Source organism: Pezoporus wallicus, unplaced genomic scaffold (genome assembly GCF_028554395.1).
Source record: "Pezoporus wallicus isolate ANWC-B61680 ecotype Strahan unplaced genomic scaffold, APGP_CSIRO_Pwel_v1 scaffold_6445, whole genome shotgun sequence".
In the NCBI taxonomy this organism is placed as follows: Eukaryota; Metazoa; Chordata; class Aves; order Psittaciformes; family Psittacidae; genus Pezoporus; species Pezoporus wallicus.
In genome coordinates this window covers 7,762,548-7,787,667 of record NW_026641753.1, presented here as the reverse complement: position 1 = coordinate 7,787,667, position 25,120 = coordinate 7,762,548, and the positions used below count along the sequence as shown (strand labels likewise).

The 25,120-nt window shown below is 37.7% G+C and overlaps 1 long non-coding RNA gene across 7 annotated transcripts in view; it reads right to left on the bottom strand.

The window, feature by feature from the left end:
• LOC130607770 (uncharacterized) overlaps positions 1-25,120 on the bottom strand; it is a 344,203-nt gene that overhangs the window by 204,517 nt on the left and 114,566 nt on the right. For 6 of the 7 annotated variants that reach the window (XR_008974342.1, XR_008974343.1, XR_008974344.1 and 3 more), the window contains one exon: positions 11,744-11,797. This is a non-coding gene — a long non-coding RNA (uncharacterized LOC130607770). The remainder of the gene's footprint in view (positions 1-11,743; positions 11,798-25,120) is intronic. The other variant, XR_008974347.1, reaches the window with a different exon arrangement.

The window sequence follows — 25,120 nt, the reverse complement described above, 5'->3', positions numbered from 1 at the left end:
AACTATGCTGAAATGTCAGCAACATGTTGTCATTGTTATTAATGTCTGAATTGAATCAGATTTACAACTGGAAAAGAGAGAGCACCTAATTCCAGCCTAGGAACATTCACTGTGCTGTCACTGCTGCTAGCGCTGCCTATGTCCCTTTTATAAAACTAAATTTGTTCATTTCTTTAATGCTCAGAGGGGAATTTAATTACAAAGTAGAAACACAAGGAAAAAATTGCACAGGCCATTAAATATGTATTAAGTAGCATATTCAGTATTAGCTTTTCAGTTCTGCATACAATGACATCAGCTAAATTAATATCCTATTTCTAAACCCAGACATATGCATTACAGTTACTTCTATCAGGATATATAAAAGGTTACTAACCATCTGCATCCCAGGCTGCCTTCCTCAGTTACAAGACAAACTAAAGTTTTGAATTTCCACTGCATTTAAGACATTGATTTATTGATATTTAGGAAAAGAAAAGAAAAACAAACCCACAAAGGTCAAATCGATAGATAAGAACAATTGTAACAGTAATTTGTGGCGGGTAGAACTGGTAAGTGAAAACACGACTGATAAGGTCAAGTTCAGTACTTGATTTTGCTTATTCCACCCACACGCTTGAAAAGGCTATAATCTTTGCCATACTCTGCACATGGCATGGCAGTGCTCTTCATCTTACTAATACAGGAAACCAAATGAGAGTAAAGAAAGAAGTTTTCAGCAAAATTAGAAAGATTAAACTGAAACTCCTTCTCTGAAGCAACACTTAAAAGGAGCACAAATTGATGTGGACCATTAACCAGGGGTCAGGCAGCATCAGCTTTCTTACTAAAAAGTTGCAATTAAAAGGATACAAAATGTCACAAGAAAGGGTACCCGCATTTTTCCCTTTGAAATGTGTTTCCATGATATATTTTCTTTAAATAATTACATAATTGGACCATATGCTGTATGGAAAGCAACTCGATCATGAACTTGCTTTGGGTTCCTAATTGCTGCCATGGCTAATATTGGCAGCCTCAATGATTAAAATAATCCTCAGACAGACATACACACAAATGTGTGGTTTTAACTAACACAGTTTGTTTCTAATTATTTGCCTTATGTCAGTTGATAATTTAGGATATACATAGGACACATTTCCCAATTAATCTCTCAGAACCCTGAAGCAAGAATTTCTTTTGTATGTAACAGCTGGCATTTTCAAATAAAGTCCAAAGCTGGAGTTCAAAAACCCTCTAAGATAACTTGGAAAGCAGCTTTTGTAATACTGCAAACCTGAAAATGCTGCTATTAAAAATGAGTGATTTCCAGCCTAAATAATGCAATTTTAGATTAATGAAAGCAATAGACCAACAGAGAATGAACACTTGCTCCAAGAAATGTGCAGCACGTGCTTTGATGGTGACAGAACACTTTACAAACCTGAAAGGTTTCCAGCTAAAAAAAACAGGCACAAACCAAAATGACCAGTGACAACTTTTGAAAAGCCCTAAGTAGTTAGGGCTCAACATCTCTAAAATGTCGTCACTTTTGGTATCCGCTGTTAAAACTGATGAACAAAAATGACAACAATTATGACATAGGAATAGACTTTATACAGCCTTCTTTAAGCAAAACTCAACCAATTTCCTTATCTGTAAATAGCAATTTTTGTTAGTTCTACTTAGGTTCACCTGGCAAGCATCAACCTGATGAAGACAAACTGAAAACCGGTTTTACCAGACTCACAATAGAATCTCTAGTCATGACCACAAAGATGCACACACATTTTTACTTACTCCACATGAGTCTAAAATAGTGCATTTCAAGTTTTGTCTTTATTTTCTCCAGACCAACACAGTGATTCTCAATTTTCTATGTCTCCCTTCAGTAGCATAAAGCTACCAGCTCTTTTGAAGATGGTCTCTCAACCTTCCTTGCTGGAACTTGACTACTTCCCACAAGTAAACCACAAGATAGAATGAGACACTCCTATGACAGAGGTACACACCATGTGGTTAGTGCTTGTCATGGGATATGGAAAAGAGCAGATGCAGGATATGATGACAGCATCCTAATCCCCTAGGTTAGCATGCTGAGCTATTTCAAGTCTTGCATTTGCCATTACAACACTTAGAATTTTGCCCTTTGGACAGGTAGAAAAGTAGTTGTGAAAAGACATTTACATGGCCACAATTTCACAAGACAATGTTTCACTGCCTCTATTTACATCTTGGAATCCTAATTGAGACTCAAATACACCACATGTACCTCAGCAACTTCAAGGGCAGATCCATCCAGTGAGGGGAATTACAAACTCCTAAATTTCACCAGACAGAAAATGATGTTGCATCACAGGTTAGTTACTGGTTTCCCATGTCCCATTTTGACGTGTGGTGGTTTACTGGTTCTTTTAATGAATTTATTCTGTTGCTATGGTGACAGTTCATCTCTGCCATTAGCAGCAAACCACCAAGGCACACCTTTCTGTAAACAATTGCAATATTCTGAGACACAACAATTAAGAAATTGGATTAGCTTTGAGGAAATTAATGCACAACCTCACAGTAAGAAGCCCAAATAATCTTTATCTCCTTACCACATTTATTTTTGTCATTAGAGTGAGCATGGCTAAGGAAATGCAGTCATCTGAACAAAGCACCTGGATGAACGTACTATCCAGCGGAGAAGAGGCTGCTGCAGTGATGATGGGACAGAAGAGATGAAGTTAAATTACTTTTTCTCCACTTCTAACCCGTTTCAGTAGGTATGTAATAGTGGCATGCCTATAACTTTAATAAAATAGTGGGATGGGTATTAAATTGAGAAAACTATGCATTCTAGTTAGAAATCTTGCAATAACATATATTAAATACCTCCATAGGAAGCCTGAACTGAAAACTCTATGCAGCCCCCAGAATACGTTGCAGCCCCACTGAGGGCAGAGTGCTGGCCTGAAGCTTGTGCTGCGATGGTGCAGACTCAAATCTCTCTCCTCAACACTTCACTTCATTACACCATTATCCATTCTTTTCACTTCATTATTTTCCATCGGGAGAAGGCATACACAAAACCATTTAACTTGACCAACAGCTTTCAATGCTTCAGTAGATTGTCTCCACCGGATCACTTATTTTTAGTGTTTACCATTAAATGCAATCTAGCAAAGTACTGAATAAAAGTTGAATGCTTTTGTTCATATTTCAACACTTTCACTTCTCTCACAATCTGAAGTTTCATGAAGTCTTCTTTAAATTATCCATTTTACCATGCTTATTCTTCCAAGTAGTTTGAAGAAATCACCTATTTCTGCACTGTTCTTTATGCTCACCAGTTAATCATTTTCATTTGCTTTATTAATTCAATTTAATTGAGTTACAATATCATCGCTAACAATTTCTTAAACATTTCAAATTTCTCTATTAAATGATTCACTGTGTGTTACATTGATACTTAAATTCCTTTGGGCATTTTAATATTCCCCCAACATCAGCTGCTTCACAATCAAACTTTTGTTTCTTTACTTATTCTTAAGGCGTATGTTCAGATAATACTATGATCATCACTTCCAATGTGCTCCTTTTTGATTAGACTTGTCTTCTTCACAGGATTAGCTCCTAAACAGCCTTTGACTACATGGATTGCTCACAAATTGTCTAAAGTAATGCAGTATTATCGTTAAAAATATATATTTGGAATAATGTAGCAATCAAAATCTCAAGAATTAAAATCCTCCATGATCAAAGTTCTGGCTCTCTTGCAGACTCTTTTTTTCTTCTAAATCAGCAATATATTTTATTATCTGCTTTTCTTAACTGCCCTCAAGGGCTCTAACAACTGGATTACTTTATTGTTCTTATCTATTGAAGCTTCCTGACGTGTCAGCCAAAATACATACCTGTTTCTCTGTAACACAATCTCATACCAATGGAATCAAAACATTGCTTTGGTTTTTCTTGTTTATCCTACAGTAAAATGTTGCATTTTTCAATGTTAAAATGTCAGTGATCTTCCTTCCTGGAAAAGCTCTGATTTATGTTTAGTAGACTGCATTGGGTATGGTCTTGGCATTTACTCTAGAGAAAGAGAGTGTGGCGTTTTGTTTTCTTCACATTTTCATCAATTCTTATAGTTTAAGCATTAAAGGGGTCCTAAAGTTGAACTTTACCTTCATTTTTCCCCTATTTTCTTCATATCTAGTCTAGAAGTATCTGCTACATAATTTAAGTCAACTTGTTTTCTCCTCACACGACTCCTGTGTGGTTTTCAGCTGTAGTTTTACCGGTGTCACTGCTCCACATGCATGCAAAATCGCTCAAAAACCAGACTGTAAACCTGTATGACCAGCAGCTCCCATCACAGCAGGATCATCTTTATACTGTGTTACAGGAGAAAGAACTAAAGATAAAGACAGATATGACTATGATATTGCTAAGGAGGTGAAAAAGCCCTGCCAGGCAACTCTATTAACCACTGCATCTGAGTCAGATAGAGAGAAATAGAAGTACCGCAACCATTATGGGATATAAATCCAAGGAACAATGGCCCCTGAGTACCTATAACACAGAGGAATTACTATGCCATGAGTTGGTGGCAACACATTACAAATAGTATTTCCAAGTGATAGTTTCCAACACACAGAAAACAAAGTATCTTGGAAAAGTGAATATGCTACAGCTCCAGATGTTAGAGGTCTACATTGCTTGTTTTCATCATAAAACGTGCCTCTTAAAGTCTTCTGTGAGGTAAGGGAAACCTCTTATGCTCCTGATACCATCCCTCTAGTCAGCGAGCAGTTACTTTTGAACAATTATAACACAGTATGTAAAAGGTGCCATCTAGTCCCCACTAAATCCTGTTTATGATTCATTTTCATCAACAACATTAATACACCAGCAAAGACAAATTCCATTTAATATCATCTTAAGTACTTCAGGTTTCTCTAAACCAGCATATTGCTGCAATATGCTTCTGCTGCTGGGAGACAAGATCTTCTGTATCAAAAGTACACTAATCTTTTAAAAGATGTCTGGGGATGGCAGGATTTGGATTTGCTTTGTCTTGATAAACAGCTGTGCTGGAAAATCCAAGACCAAAAGATTGAAGATGAATATCCAGAGAGTACAAGATCACCTATATGCCAGTGAGAGAAGCCAAGCAGGGACAGGCTATAGAGCTTTTCTATTGACTCACAGTATGAAGAATCAACTTTTTCATCTTACCTGCTATGAAATTAATCAGATTTTCACATTAGAGTAGTACAAAGAGTTACAACCTGTGTAATTTCCTGAGCTCACTGGATTTTCTTTTGTCTGGCACCTTCTGTGCTGCCCAGTGTCATTCCCATTTTGTTCATAGGCTTTGACAGTGTGAGCACATTTTCTCTCCAGAGCAGACAGCCCCCAGCTGTAGCTTTCCACACTGCGAAGCTAACAGTGAAGCTAAATCAAGATGTGCCTTAAACTTGTCCTTGAAGTGCACTGTCTGTAGACTGACCTCTCAGCTATTCGCTATGATTTTGTAACAAACCAAAGGGTGGGAATGACGACTTCTAGCACCTTTTCAGTATCTCCATCCCATAACTGAACCAAACCAGATGAACCTACAAGAATACCACTACAACACTATTTAATTACACCATCAGAATTGAAACCCTTTGCCACAAACATTCAGGCATATATGGATAGTAACTATGGAAATGGCTGAGATCTTGATGTAGTAGCTATGTATTTGTCAGAATTCTGCAACTGTATAGAGCAGTAACAACAGATGGCTTTGCAGAAATTTACTTCTGTTTGAAGTTCATTGATTCTCATTCTAGACACTTTTATTTCACCAGACAGTAGGTTGCTGAGCGGTTTTACTACTGATCATCATGTTCTCAAGCAGCAGGCTGCTGAGTAAAAAGTTACACTAACTAGAACTAATGAGCAGCAAAACATGTTAGCACAGGTACAAGCAGTGGTCAAATGGTGGCAGGCGCAGGACATGAAGAGGAATGTGTCCAGTATTTCAGACTGACTTTGTTATTTTAATGTTTAGAAAGAGCCATTCAGATTCACTGTGCGGAGAATATCACATTAACCTGATAAACCGATGTATTTTAATACACGTTAAATGGATAAACTGATCTATTTTAGCACGTTAAAATGCACATATACCATATGAACTAATCCAGGAAAGAAAACAAAAAAAAGAAAATTGCATAAAGAAGCCCAATTTTAACCTGTTACACTTTTCTTCTCCTTATAAACAGCAAATGTAATACCCTCCTTCTTTAGCAACGCCCTGTATTAACTTCATTTTCTAAAAGCAATTAAGTACCCTGGTAATTCCTTCCATATACTTCTAACCCATGTGAAATTGTTCCCAAACTGAAGTTCATTTCCCTTTTTTCTCTGCACTTTGTTCCCTGGTTCTTTTACTTTTCATGTGTTTGTCAAATCCTTCTTGGATCTTACCATTTCCTTCCTTTCCAACAAAAACGTAATTAATTCCTGAAGGACTCAAGATTTTGAGCAAAAATTGTGCTGCAGGAGTGGGACAAGAAAGTCTGGTGCAATGCCCAACTAGTGACGATTAACAATGTTACTGATATATCGCTGAAACCACAAATCATCCCAATCCCTGCAGAGAAGAATGAGTACTTTAAAAGTTTAGGACTCATTTATTACAATGCAATACCATACTTGTGCCGAGTAGACCTAACCAAAGCCTTCTTGTGATACCTCTGTGCTGTTTTGAGAGCATACTTATTGCCACATAGCTGCCTTGTGACTAGAATGATTAAGATTACCTTGTTATAACCAAATTTGTACTGAACACACCTAACATTATCACAGCTATAATTTGGCTTGAGTTTTTCACTTACTGACATCCTTAATCATCCTGGGTGTCATAACATGCAAGCATCAGAAAGCAAAATCATCCTCTTATGCAGGTGACCGGGTACTAACTTTACATATCACCCCTTTAGGTGAACACAAGCAACTGCACTTTCAATAGCATCACCTACAGTTTGCCCCTCTGCTTAGGCTACCACCTATCTCAAAATAGTGATCTTATCACAATCTTAGAAGATGTTTATCTAGAAAGACTGAAGGCTCCTTACATCAGGCCATAGAGTGCCCACAGGCTTAGTAACGCATTTTTTCCCATTGCACAGTAATGAAACTTACAGAAATTTATAAAAATACATAGCTAAATAAATTACTTAAAATACTAAAACATTAATATTACACAGATCTGCATTTTGGGACTTCAGAGCATCAAAATACTGGAAAAGACAATAGCCATCTTCTATTATATCTTCTAAGATAATAAGCTGCAAAGAGTGCAATTAGAAGCGCTCTTACAAAATTGAGTTTTTTTCATGTAGATTTTAAGGACAACAATGGTGTGAAAGGGAGCGTGAGCTTCTCATGAGCTCAAGAAGTGTAAAATAAGAAGAATATAAAATGGTAACAAAAAATGTTACTTTTTCAAAGCTGAGCAAAAGCCCGAATACACAATCTAATGAAAAGAGATAAAAATCTTACAGACCAATGTAGAAATATTTGAGAAACCAGATCCAAGATTAAATCCTCAGGCTACATGGGCTCCTATATGATCTGGGCGAGAAAGAGCTGGTTAATTTTCTTGAAAATTGGATTGCAAAAGCTTAACAGCTTGCAGTTGAAGATGACCCACTTTGCGTTGAAAAGGCATACAGGAAACCTTTAAGAAAAGAACAGAGGAAAGGAGGGGGAAAGGAAAAAAGAAATCCTGAGTAGGAGGTAGCATTATGCTTGGCCTCACAGATCAGAGATATAAGGGAAGGATCCTCAAGGCAGCGTATAAAGATAGTAAACTTATCTAATATACTTAATGTTTTCATCTTTATTTTCTTTCTTCTGCCTCAAGCGCTATAATTGCAGCAAAGATTCAAACTAGCCCTGCCAAGGAAGAGAAGCGTCCATTTCTGCTTCTATTTCAACAGGAAGTAAGTCTGCACATTTCTTTTCCCCAAAAAGATTGGGAAGGACAGGATATGCATACCTGCTACATCATGCTCTGTCATTTCAAAGACATGCCTTTCACACATTCAGAGCTCTACAGCTCTGAAAAATCCCTATAGCCAAACCAACAAGCATAACCTAATAGATCATAGAACTAACGAGACTTCATAATTGAGTTTTAAATCTTCTTTAGAGGAACATTCCTTTGACGCAACAATTTCCAGTCAGCTCCAGGTTTTGATCTTCACCAGTGAATGTCAAGCAATACCAAATAACAAGCAACAAACCTTCACTTCCAAGCTGGTAATGACCACAAATGCACCGATTTCTGCAAATTTTGCACTTGTTCACCACCTCTGAAGACAAGATCTGAGATACTGTCACTGATATGAACACTGAAATAACTGAGTCACTTTGACCTTTCTTTCATCATAGGATGCTGTTCAGCAGCTTTTTTTTTCCTCTCCTCTCTTTCTAAATTCAAAATTCCGTGACAGTCTCTCAAACCATACAAAATCCCCCAAACCAACAGGCTTTCAACAGCTCTATCAAACAAGCTCTTCTATATTTAACACCTACTGGAACGATCCCAACCAACCTTTGAGATACTGGCAGGTATCATTACCTGACTTTCTACTACTATTAGGAAAGGCCAAAAGATAGAACTGTAATTTTTTTAATGTAATAAGGAGATTTTCATGCTTCATGGTTTTTTTTTCTCATACTAATTTTCTTACTTGTTTCAACTTACATAAATGAACACGGGATTATACAAGATCCCATTTATATTACATCTCATAGTTGAACAGCTGCCCCAAAGCCTTAATTAAAAGCATTCAAATATTGTTAGTTTTCAAGCTTTCCAGGAACATTTTCTGTCATTCTACGGTTTCTTGAACCGCTTTCGCTGCCATTCTTTTTTGTAGATCATTTTTCTCCCAAGTACCAAGTTGTTCCAGTCCTTCCTTCAGAGATGTATTGACATTACTTATTTAAATCACTATTTATCCCATGTATTCAGTTTTAAGATACATAACTGGCCTATAGTTGAAACAGTCGATGCCCAGATTTCTTTGGAAGTTCTGCATAAACATATAGTCTGATTTACTGCATTTAGATCTTTATTTAAATGAAACATGATGTTTCTCACTGACGTTCACGAATGTAATGAAGGAAAAAAAGAAGCTACTTCACTTTTGCTACTTAAATTACTTAAATGAGTTTTGAAAAGATTTTCAGTTACTTTGGGGGATTTGTTTCTTTTTTAACCACTTCTAAAGATCTTTGAATCAGTTAGTTGGAAAGCATTGGGCTGCATTCAAAACTATAAAGCAGAGTGCATAATTTAAGGAATATAACCTTTGTGATAATTATTTGATATTTTTTCTTTAGATTGCCAAATCATGTGTGTTTTGAAGTATTCTCTTGTGAGTGTATGTAATGAAAGAAATTCTATTTCAGCAGGTAATTTTTCAGGTGATTTGCTTGCAGCAAAACAAAATGCTTCACAAAAAGATGATAGAAAACAATGTATTAGCTCCTTTTTTTCTTCTTCTTCTTACCCTTCTTACAGTTGGAAACTAGTGACTTCTTTTATTGCTGACTTATAAATACAGTGGCATTTTGCTTTTTTCCTGTAAAGATAATACTGCACCAGGAACTTTCTGTAATGTTACTTGTCTTAGAATCACAGAATGGTTTGGGCTGGAAAGGATCTTAAGATCATGCAGTTCCAACCCCTCTGCCATGTGCAGGGATGCCTTCCACTAGACCATGTTGCCCAAAGCTCTGTCCAACCTGGACTTGAACACTGCCAGGAATGGAGCATTTACCACTTGTTTGGGCAACCTGTTCCAGCACCTCGGCATGAGAACTTTGTCCTTATATCTAACCTGAATTTCCCCTGTTTAAGTTGTTCTATCACTACGGTCTCTGATGAAGAGTCCCTCTCCAGCATGTTTGTAGGCCCCTTCAGATACTGGAAGGCTGCTATGAGGTCTCCATGCAGCCTTCTCTTCTCCAGGCTCAACAGCCCCAGCTTTCTCAGCCTGTTTTCCTATGGGAGGTGCTCCAGCCCATGATCATCCTCGTGGCCTCCTTTGGACCTCCTCCAACAGTTCTGTGTTGAGGACACCATAACTGCACACAGCACTCCCAAACAGGGTCTCATGAGAGCAGAGGAGCAAAATATACTTAATTGCATAATTATTAGTATTAGCATCCTAGGCATCTACCTGATTATATTCATCTACTTCCAGATTGCCGTTCCACCCACAATATGCAAGAAATGCAAATCTACCTATGATATATTAGAGATACAGAATTCAATACTTTTTAAACTGAGCAAAACATTCATTCACTTCTCAACTGCCTCAGTTCTTGGAACTGCAACATACCCCTTGATACAGACTTTAATCTAATTCACTAAAAACTCATCACTCTTCATGTCTACTTTTCACACCATGAGATTTTCTTTTCTAAACGTCTGACTATACCTTCTGGATCAAGTAAGACCTCATATCAAGTATCAAGTTTGGTTCCATTTCTTTTTGTCCCTACCTCAATTTCTGCTCAGATATAAGTACATTCTGTGGTAGCAACAGCTTCACAGTTCTCTCAACTCCACTAGCAAAGCTGTTTTACCCGCCCCCCTTTTCATAAAGTACATTTTCGGTTGCAGGCATTTAAAGCTAGCTCCTTCAGTTCAGTTTAAGCCATCTTATGTTCCCTTTTAAGGTTTGGGGTTTTTCTTTTGTGATTTCCACAGAAACAGAAAAATACAGTTCTGAACCGTGTAGCTTCCAGAAGCCCTGGCTGTTGACATACTGAGACTACAATCACAGGGATCCACTGAGCTTGGACCGGGAGGAGGGAAACAGATTTAAGGCGGCAGGCATATGTCTGCTATGTGCTGTTAGCCTAGTGATCCCTTGGACTAGGGGATGGGCTGCCTGGGGAGCAGCATGTATACGCAGTTTTATAACAAAGCAGACAGCTGTTCTTGTTGTTCCTTTGATATGTTATCAACCAAGACACAGAGTACTACTAGAGAGAAAACTGGAGGCACTTTTACAGCTCCCTGTATGCCATTTCCTTCTACCCATCTCCACATGATTCACCTCAACATCAGCATTCATCCTTTCTCACCACTATGTTTATTACTAGCTGACACTGACACATCATCTACAATACAATATGGGCATTTTAAAACCAAAACCCTAAAAAACCAAACAAATCAACCCCAAAGAAAATGAGGCCTGTAGTTCTAAGCACCCACAGCAATACAACTAAGCAAAATTATTGACACTCTGTGCAACACCCATACATGCACCCCTATTTCACCTTATTTCCTTTCTCCAACTGCTGTGAATATTTTAAAACATGCTGTTAGGCCACAAAAATAGGCAATAATGAAAGCATGCAAAACATCACTAATTACCTAAAAGCAAATTCTCCAAATTCTATTTATTTCCACTTAATCTGTAAGACTAATGTGCTGAAGGAACATCAGCAACCCAGCATCATTTGTTGTCCTACACCACAAAGGACAAACTGAGACAAACTGTGAAAACTGGAAGTACCACACTGATACAAAGGGAAAAATTTCCATGCAATTTAAAACATTCTGTTCTCATGAAAGTAAAACCACAAGAACACAATTTCATAAGAGTACAGAGCCTTCTGAGCAGCAGAACATGAGGCAAAAATTGAATCCAAAGCAGCAAAACAAGATCATTAACATTAATTTATGTCCTTAAAGTCTTACCTTGTCTTCCTAGATCTTGATTGTGAAGCTACATCAGTGCCCTTTATACCTGGACTGGAAGAGAGGGGAGAGCGACGCTTAGTACACGCAAACTATTACAACTGATAAATAAGAGCTGTCAGCAACAGTTTCATTTCAATTTAATAGTTAAATATTTCGATTCTCTATGATCAATACAATTAAACATTAAGGGCAAAATTATTTTTCTACCTCTAAGCAGAGGAGAAAAACACATTGAGCTCATTCTGGTATCTTAAAATTTCTGTCATTATAATAATTTCATATATTTTCACTATCTCACAATTGACAAGATTTTTCCCAAACAGAAAAGAATGACTCTTGTGCCTATAGGCAACAGAGTAGCCAAGGTTTAACTTCTAATAGGACAATGGTGTTTGTAAGGACAATACAGAGAAGGTCAAGACAAAAAACACCAACACAGTGCCTCACATCTTACACAAACATTCCTACCCATGCAAAATGAACATAAGCTCCTATCAAGACAAGAGGGATCAACTTTAAACCACTTGGCACAATTTGCATGCACTTTGCAAACTGAAGAAGCCATGCCGCATTACAGAGAAGTCCAATATGAAGATCCAATATTAAGCACAATGAATAATTATCTTATTAGTAAATGTGCTTAAGCCTATCAGCATCATCAAAACATAGCCATTTCCAGATCACCTAGAAAACCTTTTTCCTTTGTCTGCAAACCATTCCACTACTGCATTAACAATAAACAAGCTATTTCTGTAATTGCTATTCATGCTAAATTAAAATCCTTCTGAAAACATGTATCTATCAATTCAGAGGGTTATTCAAATAAAAACAGAAAAAATGAGAGTAGCAGAAGAATTCAAATCCAGAGCTTAATCATCACAGATACAGCTCACTTTATTTTGACCAGTCAGCTCTTAATAGTTTAGCTTAGTAAGACAAAAGTCAATTAGTACTTCTTTAATAGACTAATCATTTTGCATTTAATTGTCATATCAATAATACTGGCATATCCCCGCAGCAAAGTCAATAGTTATTACATCAACTAATTACAATCCGAGTTAAAAGGTAACTCACTGAGTGTTCTATTCACAAAACACAGATTCTTAGAACTAAAACCAGCTCTTCACAGCGGGGGGGTAGGGGAGGTTCATTTTCTTCTGCGACTCAACCAAAAACATTGTGTAACTCACTCTCACTAGACAAGTGACTTTTTGATTGGCATAATGAGAAGAACAGTAAAACAGATGGGTCTTCTCTGAAGTTGCACAGGATTCCCACTGGATAATATAAAATGCTGACAGATAACAAAAGAATTCCACAGTTGTTATTCACTGCAGATTAAAATTTAAACATCATCTGAGCAAGCCAAGCATTTGAACTGTTTTTCTTAGCTTTGCATTATAAAATACAATAACCTAAACCAGGAATTAGATTGTTTAGGACTACGTTTCTATTAATGACCCCAGGAAAAAAAAACAACTTATTTACAATCATGAGAATAGGAACACTACAAAGTTGCTTTACATTCTTCTGCTCTTAAGATAGTCTGGGGAACCACATGTGACAGTATTACACGTATCGCTTGCCAAAGAGAGTAGTCAAAGCAGACACAAAGAAAGATCAAATATTGTACATTGCTGGACTTTTTTAGAACGATGCTATTGAACAAGTTGTTTTATGTATAAGGAAAGCCCCAAAACATCAGAGAATACAGAGTTTGATATCTGAGTGTTAGTCAAAATTGCTGTTATTTTTTTTTTCTCTTTTCCTAGCAGATAAATAGTAATAATAATAGAAGAAATAAGATCTAGGATACCCAAACCCCAAGGATTTAGGGCTGAACTCAAAATGTAGGCTAAAACTGAAACATGAGAAGAGCCAAAACCTTATTTGTAAAAGAAGGGAAAGCAAACTTATCAAATGTTTATTTAAATGAATCTCCAAAAAAACAGAGACAAAAAAGAGCAACAAACATTGTAACAAGAGAAAAAAGGGTGTGATGTTATTGTAGAGATGGATGATCAGTGATCTCTTGGGAATGCAATAGCTTGCAGAGGCTAAAGGAAATTTTGAAGTGCCTGAGATAAATAACCCTGTATTTCAACCTGAATAACATCCCAGATAACAGCAGAAACACAGACATTCTTCTTGGACTGCAACTGCCATCCAAAAAGTATAGAATCATAGAATAGTTACTGTTGGAAAGGACCTCAGGATCATCTAGTTCCAACCCCCTGTATTTTCCCAGGTCCATTCATAAATCAATGAAATAATTGCCCTGTGAGCTGATACACATTGTGCACACATTGGTTCACTGTGTATTCATAGCAAATATAACTTGAAGCTGCAGTTCGAGCCTCATCAGTTTTTAAATAAACATTTCTACAATTACCTAGGCGATAAAACACACAAAAAACCCTCCATACCATTAGCACACATCTTCGAACATGTATGTTCCACTTTAAATATTTATCTAGAGAGTGTCATGCAAATATTTACCATTAAATTCTAGTGTATTTATAGACTATAATTCTGGTCTGATAAAACCAAACAGATAAGCAAAACCATTGAGAAGCCGAGATGAAGGGAGAGGCAACACAACAAAAATATGTCAGAAATGTCAGATTCTTAATGCTCTACAGCATCACTAAGTGTTATATCGTCTCTAAAGGTGAGGAAAAAGAGATGTACAAACTAACAAGTTCAAACTTCTGCAAAGAGGATTGCTGCGAATAGAAACTCCATATTCCTAGTCCTTCAGCTTCAGGAATATCAATCTCTAATGATTTTTAACAGGGGTTTTCTGAATAATGTTGATGCCATTATGGTCTTCATGTTTATGTGTGTGTATATGTATATATAATATACATATAATGTGTATATATATATACATAATATATATATATACAAACGTGTTCGCAAACATGCACACACATACTGAAGTAAGCCCTGCTTGGATGATTTACTATAACAATAAATGGGAAAAGAAACAACATTGTGCTCACTAGGAAAAAACTTCAATGTTTCTGATGCAAAATCTACCAGTTTTCTTCCTGAAATGTATCAGATTTGGTTTACGGTTAGAAGAGATCTTTTAAGATCTCTGGCCTTAAAAAGATGGTCTGCCAGCATCTACTTGTGCTTTGATTCCATCTTGCACCGCAGTCTCCTGAGGTCCCTTCCAATGCAATCTTTCTGCAGATACGCTTTTCTTCTTCATACTACGAATGCATACGAGAAATCAGAGAAAGCGCAATGGGATTGTTATTAATAGCAAATAATAATTTTGAAAACAGAATGTAGGAGGCCTATCACCAATGTGATTTGACTACTAAACCACCGTACTTCAAAGCACATAACCTCTTCCCTCATGACTTAGTAACGCATGCAGAAAAAACCTGCAAGAGCCAGAGATTTATTCCGCTTCCAAGACATGTAGTTTGTTGTATCAACCAACTAATGCACAATATATATTAGAATTAAACCCTGTCCACCTCTCCTGAAACTACTTCAGGAAATTCATATCAAATCTGTCTGCTGCAGTTAGTTTTTATGACAGAACTATTACAGAGAAATAAAGTGTCACTGGTGAAAGGAATGTCAAGCTGCTTTGAACTGGCTAAACAGCATCTGATGTCCTCAAGGATTATAGTGCATTATGACCCTGCCCTGCCAATCTGTTTAGCTTCTGACACTTCACCATATGGGGTCAGAGCAGTGATTCCTCATATAATGCTAAATGACCTAGAAAAGCCTGTAGCATTTACATTGCAAACACTTATTAACATGGCAAAGGCTTGCACAGATGAAAAAGCTTTAAGATACATATTTTGATAGAGTCTCATTATATTACTAAATTTTACTATCCTTATTCCTTAATGGCTAGGATAACCCAATAAACACACACCTACATGGGTTTCACATATACTTCTTTTATCTAATCTCGGTTAGGAAATGCACGCAATGCTTCTGATACCACCTGGAGACTTGGACAGTGTCATTTTTCACTGATCGTGGCATTTCAGGGAAGTTATCATGGCTTGGCAGGCCAGCAATGCTCCTGGGGAAAACAAAGATGAGGTGATAGAAGAAAATCTCCTAATCAATTTCAAGAAATGCATTCTGAGCAAATAGCACAGTGAAATGGTCATTAAAAGTAAATACTTTCTTGTGATGAGATGTAGTTTAGCCAAGCAAACAGCAAAGTACTTATTCCAAGTCAACAAATTGTTCTCTTTTTTTGCACGAACTCTGCTATTACAACATCACAGCATTTTTATCTCTGAAAACAGAAAAAAGGTATGCCGAGTTGAATGGAAGGGAAAACAGCTTCTATCAAGTTTGCTGTTTGTGTAGATGCAAAGAAACTGGAGCAATATAGGAGCAAAGATGTTCTCAATAAAGATGTATTCATGCATTCTTTAAACATTCAAAACTCACGGTTTCAATGGGAGTACCAGTCTAAAAATATCCAGGATGCAGAACCATACATACACAATGAACAGATGAAGCTTTGAAAGTTAAAAGGTTTTCCCAAGATTTTATTTCCTTTCCTTTTCTATGAGATAAACTGGTCTGTTTTCATGACTAAGTCATAAACGTGTATGCTAAACCAACAGAAACAATATAATCAAACATTACATTCCTTATAAACAAATGATGCCTCCACTAAAGAACACTCCAAAATGCAACAGGAAACTCTCTTTCAGAATGATTTCACAACCAAAGAATAGTATCTGGAAACTCACCCTCATTCTTCCACGGCCTTTTCGGTACAGAAAGTAAGAAACAGATTTACAGAATTACATACTGTCCGTCCTTCCCAGTCTGCTTGGCTTTATTCCTGGCATGTAGCATTAACTTCGCGTTACGTTAAGTTACTGCTATGTTTATGTTTGTACATTTATGTATATATTATTGGATATAAGGAGGAAGTTCTTTACTGTAAGGGCAGTGAGGCACTGGAATGGGTTGCCCAGGGAGGTTGTGAATGCTCCATCCCTGGCAGTGTTCAAGGCCAGGTTGGACAGAGCCTTGGGTGCCATGGTTTAATGTGAGGTTTCCCTGCCCATGGCAGGGAGGTTGGAACTGGATGACCTTAAGGTCTTTTCCAACCCAAACCATTCCATGATTCTGTGTATGTTTATGTATATATAAAGTATGTTTATGTTTATATTAGATATATTAAGTACATTTATATGTACATAATGTATATTTGTATTACTATGTTTATGGTTACATCAAGCATGCTTATATTTACATGATGTATGCTCACATACATTTAGGATTTTACATTAGGTACGTTTGTATTTCTGTAGGTATGTTTCTGTTACATTACGTACGTTTCTATTTACATTATGTATGTTAACATCGCTATGTTTATATTATGAATGGATATTTACACTGCTGTGTTCATGTTTACATTAGGTATGCTTATATTTATAGAGGTATATTTATGTTTCCATTAGGTGTATTTACATTGTGTATGCTTATAGTTACATTGTTGTTTAATTACATTACATATGCTTATATTTACATTAAATGTTCATATTACTTACATTTACATTACATGTGTTTATGTTTTCATTTCTACATTTATATTTCCATGTTTCTGTTTTCACATTAGGCATGTTTTATAGGTACATTGCTATGTTTATTCTTCCATTATGTGTGTTTCTATGCATACTGCTATGCTTACGTTTATATACCTTTTATGTTTACATTAGGTATAGTTCTGCTTATATTATGTATGTTTATATAGGTATGCTTATGTTTACATGCTGGTATGTTTAAGTTCTGTTCATTTCCACTGCACCATTCGAAAACCCCACTCGACCGGGATAGGTGCTGGATCATTATGGAAATATCTATGCAATTATCAGCAAACTAACAGTAAATGGTATATAATATACGTAATAAAAAATGATGCATTTAGAAAAAAAACAAGTGCAGAGAATAATGTTTATTTGCTTACAAATTCCACCTCAATGTGGAAGCTCCATCTTTGATTTGACACAGAGCAATGTATTATTTAGTATTTCTTTGTCATAACCATAGCTATGCGCCTGATTTTCCATCCCTGAATTTGGTAATATGTCTAAATTTCTTTCAACTAACACCCCTTTTCAAGTCTCCAGCCAGCACTGCAATTACAAAATTAATGCAATTAAATGTCGTTAATATTAACATACGAGCCACAGATAATGAGAAAGCCTAGGAGAGAAGAGAAATGGGAGGGGAGAAGCAGTGCACAGGAAGGGGTAACAGATCAATAGGTTAACCACCTTCAGCAATTATTTCCCAGTGCAACATGCTGGAATATCTTAAATTAGCAGAAATGACTCAAAGGATACAAAGGGGTATGTACTAAACACCCAAGAAAGTAATTTTGATGTGTTTACAGGGCTGTCGGAGGGAGCAATGTCAAATAATAAAGTGGACATGATTTGATTCTATAGACAATTACGGGTGAATATTGAGTGCTTCACACAGGAGCAGAGACCCAGCCTCCATTACCAGTAATGGGAGCACTGACTCCAGCTACAGTTGTTATTGTGCTAGAACTGTAATTGTTCAGCCTCCAAATATCAAAGTGCTGCTAACACAAAAAAAATGTACTGAGGACTTCGTAGATGTGGAGCCACTAGAAATACTACACCAGGTAAGACGCGTCAGCAGGGAAAGAAATTCTCAGCTCCTATTAGAGTCTTTCCTGTTTCAGGATTATGCCTCTTGCTAAGAAACAATTGCCTGTTTCTCACTTATATTTTCCCTGCCCCTCCTACATAAAAAAAAAGTAATAAAATTGTTTTTTTTCCTCACTTTATAAACTCTCACTACTGCACATTCACTGAGCCTCACCATCACACCATTACTTGGCATCGATGAGTTTCCTTTCCTACACTTTTTTGCTTAAGGGAAGGGTTGACTAGAAAACACGAATTCAGTTTAATGAGAAACAAAGAGCCAGGTAGCTTAGAAATGTTTTGCAAACCAGGCACCGCTCTTGCATAGCACAGAAGGAGACAGCAAGTCTCACAGACAAACTCTCACCTGTGCAGAGCAGACTCACGTTTGTATCACTGTTCTTCCCAGTAAACACACAGAGAGTATAAGTGCAGCCATACTGACCTACTTAGCTCACTATCTCCTTACTCACAATGCTATGTATTAGATGATAATTCAACAAGCTGCAGCCCAGGAGATTCTTAAATATTTCTGTATTTAGCAGACCATAAGGATTTTTCTTCCAAGAAATTATTTCAGTTCTCTCTGAACCGATGTAAACTCTTCATACCTAGAGCATCCTGTGGCAAGGAGTTGTACAGCTCTTACTAAGGTCCACTCTCCAGCTTTTTATTTTCAACATGGGGCCAAATATCTCAATCTGACTATTTGACATAGCAGCAGCATGCCTTAATCCCCAAACTAGAGAGCTCTTACTCTCTTTAGGAGACATTCTACTTAGTGTAATTACACCTTCACTAAGACAGAGAATGAGGGACTAGCTTTGGTCCAGTGATTAAAGCAGTTACCAAGGATCAGGAAGAACCTACTAACTGGCATTTTTCCAATAGGAAATATATTTCATTGAACAGTTGGCATCCAGCTATGTTAAAGAGCAAACATGCTGGGACAGAGCAACGACCTTGCCCTCACCTTAAGGGATATTCCACCCTCAAAGACCACATCCATTAGAAACTGTACATACTGCCTGTGCTAATGGGAAATAAAAAGACAAACCACAGAGGCCAGAAGCTACAGAATATTCCTGAGTTTGAAAGTGTGAAAGACGGATTCTTCTTAATCCTCATGTTCTCAAAAGAGACTCCCGAATGGACTGAATCAACACACTGCTGAATAATAGCTACAAGAATAGAAGACAGGTCACAGTGCTTATGATATCATGAATAAATGCAACCAAACCAGTAAAATCCTTGGTCATTTGGTGCATTGGGAGCAACGGGTCAGGCCTATCAGGCAGTGCCTACAATTCTTCAAAGGTTAATCCCTCTTTGAGAAAAGAATTACCTGGTACAATTCAGAAGTTACTGCTCAGGGACATCATGAAAACAGAGACACAACAGACTTGAGTTTTCAAGGCAGTATTAACAGTGGAGTAAGGGAGACCTACAGACTTCAAGCCAATTGGCACAGAACAAATGAGAAAGGCATTCCCAATGCTGTCACGAAAACTCTTTGGCTCTGTTTTTCTTTTTATTCCAAAACCAATTTATTAACACCACTAAACAGGAAAATTTAAACCCTGGACTATTACATTCCAAACTAAAAGGGCACAGACAGACAAGTGTATTTTCGTAACACTTGTTCTGCTGTTGGAACAAGCATTTCCCTATGAACAAATATTCCTATGCTACCAGCACCTTTTGGGGGGATTGGGGAGGAATAAAACTTCATACAGAGCCCCTTTTGTATCAACTAATTTATTTTAGTGTAATGAAGAATTCTGCTAGCCAAAGAGGTGTTCACAAGCTATAGCTTACCTTCTTTAGGTCACCGAATTCTGTATGCTAAAGAATAACTCACAGAAGTTCAAAACCTCAGCTGCATTCCCAAATATTCAATATAAAAGTTTCTGCTTGAACAGAAACTCACCACGAAAAATGGTCAAAATTTGGGTTTTGACCATAAAAAAACCAGGCAGAATTTAAAATGAGATCAGTTCAAGTGGCATCAAAACACCCCTAAACAAAATCCATCCATTTCTCTTTAGGCTTTAAGCATTTGAACATAACAAAAGCACGTAGAAACCCACAATTTTTGCAAGTCTAATTTGTTTAGTCCCATAATTCCAGAAAGGTATCAGCACGCACAAATGGCATTTAAAATAGCAATATTCACCGAGAGTATAAGTAAACAAGTCAGCACCTATTACAATGACAGGAGCTCAAATTGGTCGGAGCTTTGACAAAAATCTAGCCCTTTTCTGAAAACAAGCACATCTAAAAACATCAGAATGGCTTTCAAGCTCAAATGCCAGGTTTTTTTGAAAATACACAACAGAAGTAATTTTTGGCATGGAGAGAACTGAGAATGACTGAGAGAGATCAGAAATAACGGAGATTTGTAAACAAATGTCTTCTCCTTGCATCCTTGCAGGGTTTTCCTTTACTCCCAGGCTTGCTTTCAATCAAGCTATTCTTCAGGGCTTCCTAGGCTGCAGTCAGCTGTGACACACACACTCCACTGTATCTCTAGGTATAAAGTATTTCATGTGCACCCTGTGAAATCCCAGCTGCTGCTGCACTGTAGGTTTCCTGCATGTTCACTCCTGTTTTCTTCTTGCAGAATCACAGAATGCTTTGGGTTGGAAAGGCCCTTAAGATCATTCAATTCCAATCCCCTGCCGTGAGCAGGGGTGCCTCACACTAGACCATGTCGCCCAAGGCTCTGCCCAGCCTGGCCTTGAACACTGCCAGGGATGGAGAATTTACCACTTCTTTGGCCACTCTTTTCCAGCGCCTCACCACTGTTACAGTAAGGAACCTCTTCCTTACATCCAACCTGAACTTCCCCTGTTTCAGTTTGAACCCATCACCCCTTGTCCTATCACTACAGTCCCTGATGAAGAGTCCTTCTCCAGCATCCTTGTAGCCCCCTTCAGATACTGGAAGGCTGCTATGGGGTCACCACACAGCTTCCCTTCCCCAAGCTGAACTGCAAACCAGAGGTTTCTTCCTTCTTGAATATGTCCAGAAGAAGGAGCAATCTAATGCCACGTGCCTCCATTTCAGCTTAAGTCAGGACAGGACAAACAAGATTTTTCTCTCTGCCCTACCACAGCCTTTACAGGCTGCTGTAATGTGCGAAGTAATAAAACAGTCTCTGTCCATGAAAACTGTGCAACTTATCTTAATAGTATTTTAGAAAAATTAGAGGATTATAGGACCTAGATCTAAAAGTGAGTGTTCTAGAAACTGATGCATTAGACAAGTCAGAAGATGTCCTCAGATTTTGCAGTTGAACAAAAGGCCAGAGGCAGAACTCCAAAATACTGGATAAAACCAGTATTAAGTACTTTATCCATATTTTATGACCAAATCAATATGACAGTTGTACAGTTAGAAAGGAACTAAAAACTGACATCTCACCTATCTTTCATGAAGGTTTTTTCAACCTTTTTAATATGGGTTAATGGTATAAAATTAAATAAACAAAAATAACCCAAAAGTACAAAACCCTGCACCCAAACTCTTCCATTCAGAATTCTAGAATTATTGTATAATGATTATTCTTCTCCTACATACTTCTCTATATGCTTCTTCCTTGAAAAATTACTGTTCTTCTGTAAAATACAGTGCACAGGCACAGAAATAGGCAGTGTAAATTGTGGTTCAAGTTTATCCAGTATATAGGGGTATTCCTTCCATTTAAAAAGGACACGGCCAAGGCCCATCTGATCTGTTCATGCCACATCTGTTACCACAGCATAGATCACAAAAACCCACTGGACATTCTTATACCTTTGCCTCTAACAGCAAGGCGCTGCTGTAAACAAAAGCTGGCTTGAGGCCAGGACAAGCCACCACAGAGCTGGACAAGCCCAGTTTTCCTAGGACTATGCTGCATTCGGAGGGAGTAATAGAGAGCCACATCCATTACAGAAAGAACAGCAAACGAACTACTGTGTTAACAACAAACAATAAACCTGACACGATGCAAACCTCTTCCTTTAGTGAAAGAGAGCAGAATGCATTTCATCCTCTAGTTACTCTTTGCTTATGAGAACAGTAGACTAAAATATTACCAGCTGGAAACACAATTTGAGATCAGCTTGAGAAAATGATCCAACTCCACCTGGCCCAGTTGACATGCATTTAAATTATATCCACTTAAGATGTTCTCGAGGAGCGCTAGCTTCACGGAACAGATTTTTGCTATAATCTCAGCTTCCTTCCATTTCCTGAAGCACGCACAAACTGAAACAGCTAGAATCATACATCACTGAGCAAGCCTGTTAGGATACATTTCAATACTTTTCATACATTTCGTTATTTTACATCTGACAGGATCAAGAAGCTGTCTTGATCGTTATTTTTATTTTCTGTCCTGTTTCTTGTTTCATCTCTTTTCATCTTAGACTTCTCCAGTGATTTTATTTGCCTGAAGTTTGCACAGCCGGTGGGAAGTGCGCCAGCAGTAAAATATTTACACACCACATTGGCTTTTTCAAGCTCTGCCACTGTTAATGGCAGAGGAATCTCACCTCAAACTTCTTCAGCATACTGATTAGAAACGTTTTAAGGAGCTGGCAGCAAAACCACATTGCAACAAAATTACCTTCTGAAAGACTCTAACTTTGAGTTAAATAGCAAAGATATTTTCTTAATATTGGTAAATATAACCTGAACCTACTAGATGTCACAGAGATGGTGACTGACAGGGAAAGTCATTTCAGATAGCAAGTGAAAGCTTTTGGGGAGGCACTTTGAACTCAGAATTCCACATGCTCTGACTTGGAAGGTTACCAGAAATGCTCATGGCAATCCCACCAGCATCATACCTGGGCCTGACTGACAGCAAAGGCAGCAAAGTTGATCATGGAGTGTAAAAGACACAGTCATTTTGAGTACACCGTGCTAACCTGCCATTGTCACTTGGGGCTTGGTATTTGGAAGGTCTGAAGGTGTTCTTTTAAAGCCGTTCTTCAGGCCTGGTTTGTCAGGATGCTCAGCCTTTCCAAGGATATTAGCAATTCATTTGTGTCATCCCTGAAAGAGCTGGTAACGGTTTTCTCTGTGTTCTCAGCTTTCCCAGAACTGCTTTTTCTAGGAAGAACAGGTCTTCAAATGCCCCTTCAAGTTGTTTCCCCTGTCCATACCAATTACCCTCTCAATGGTTAAAATGACATTATTTTCTTAAATCTCTCCCAAAGAATTACATGTTTTGTCTCTTCTGCAGGCCATAGTCCAGTGAGAAAATGCAATAAATTAGATTGTAGGCAGTCATATCAGACTGCCAGTAGTGCATTATGAAATGAGGTCTCTTTTTTTATAGGCCAATGGAGACGAGGCTTTTAGGTTTTACTAAAATACAACATGAATGTTTGTACTGTGGCTGCTCTACAAGACAGTGGAAAACTGGCACTATACTCATCACTATGTCATAACTATCCGTTGAGTGATGTAATTATCAGTTCTAGCACTTCTATTTAGAAGTGCCTTGGTGCTATGCTTTGACACCCAATAAAAATAGAACACATTGCAATCCCTTTTTCAAACTGGGATTAAAGGACCTGTCTAATAAGAGGTAGGAAATACACATTTTCATCTCAGACTACTGTATGCTGAGTTTCTCTATTTTCCAGTAAAAATTTTGTCTTGCTCTATTTTGTTGGAAATAAGTCTGTGTTTTCCTGGAATTTCCAGACATTAAGCAAACAGTAGTTCTAAAGAAAAACCTCAAGCATATGGAAGGCCAAGGCCAGCAGTCACAAAGGCATATGTAAGACTAAGCGCATGAACACTGTCTGCTATGTCCTTCATTTGATGTGCATGCTCTTCAGGGACTTTTGCCCTCCTACTTACTGTCCAGGGAGTCCCAGTAAGGATATACAAGTTCTGTCCTCTCTGAAGAAGACAAATATGAACAAGAACAAAAAGAAACTGAACCAGAATCCGTCAAGTACTTCTGGGGCATCCCGACCCAAGCATGAAATAACCTGACAAATAAAGAGTTGTGCTCCTCATTCTGATATTAACCTCTAAAGTTCAAAACAAAAAGGTCATTTAATTGCAAGATTCTGATGCAGATTTAAGCCTTTGAGAACACAATACATAATCAGGGTTTTACTATCTGAAATGAAACCAATTCTAAGAGGATGATTAAGTGTCTGGAGATTGACGTACCACATAGGTGTACTTTTTCAGACTATTGTCTTGCTCTAGTTACAAGGACAGGGTGCATTAAAGAGGAAGCCCCTGACCTCTTCCGACTTGTTAAGAGTCTCTATTCTTATCTGTACTACTGGCCCATACATTATGAAGGCTTCCTTGTGAAAAGCTAGCTAGGATCTTTTTGAGGTCAGTTTTGGAGTCTGGCACCAGTCAGGCTATTAGGGTTTCACTGCCAATGTTTGTTACAATGCCCAATATTGACTCACTGTTTGCTTGCACTTCCTCATGTTTATAAGCTTTTAAGTTGCTATTTTACAAACAAACTGCATGGTTGTTGATGGTGGGGCTTTATCCTCTCATTCCTAATCCTGTTCTGTCCAATTATTTTATTCTTGTTTACCCTGCTACACAATTCCTCTTCAAAGGACACCCAACAGAGAAGCACAGTGGTCTACAACTGACATTGTCAATGCCAAGAAAACACTAATGGCAAAAGCAGCGAACAGCAACTCCTCTC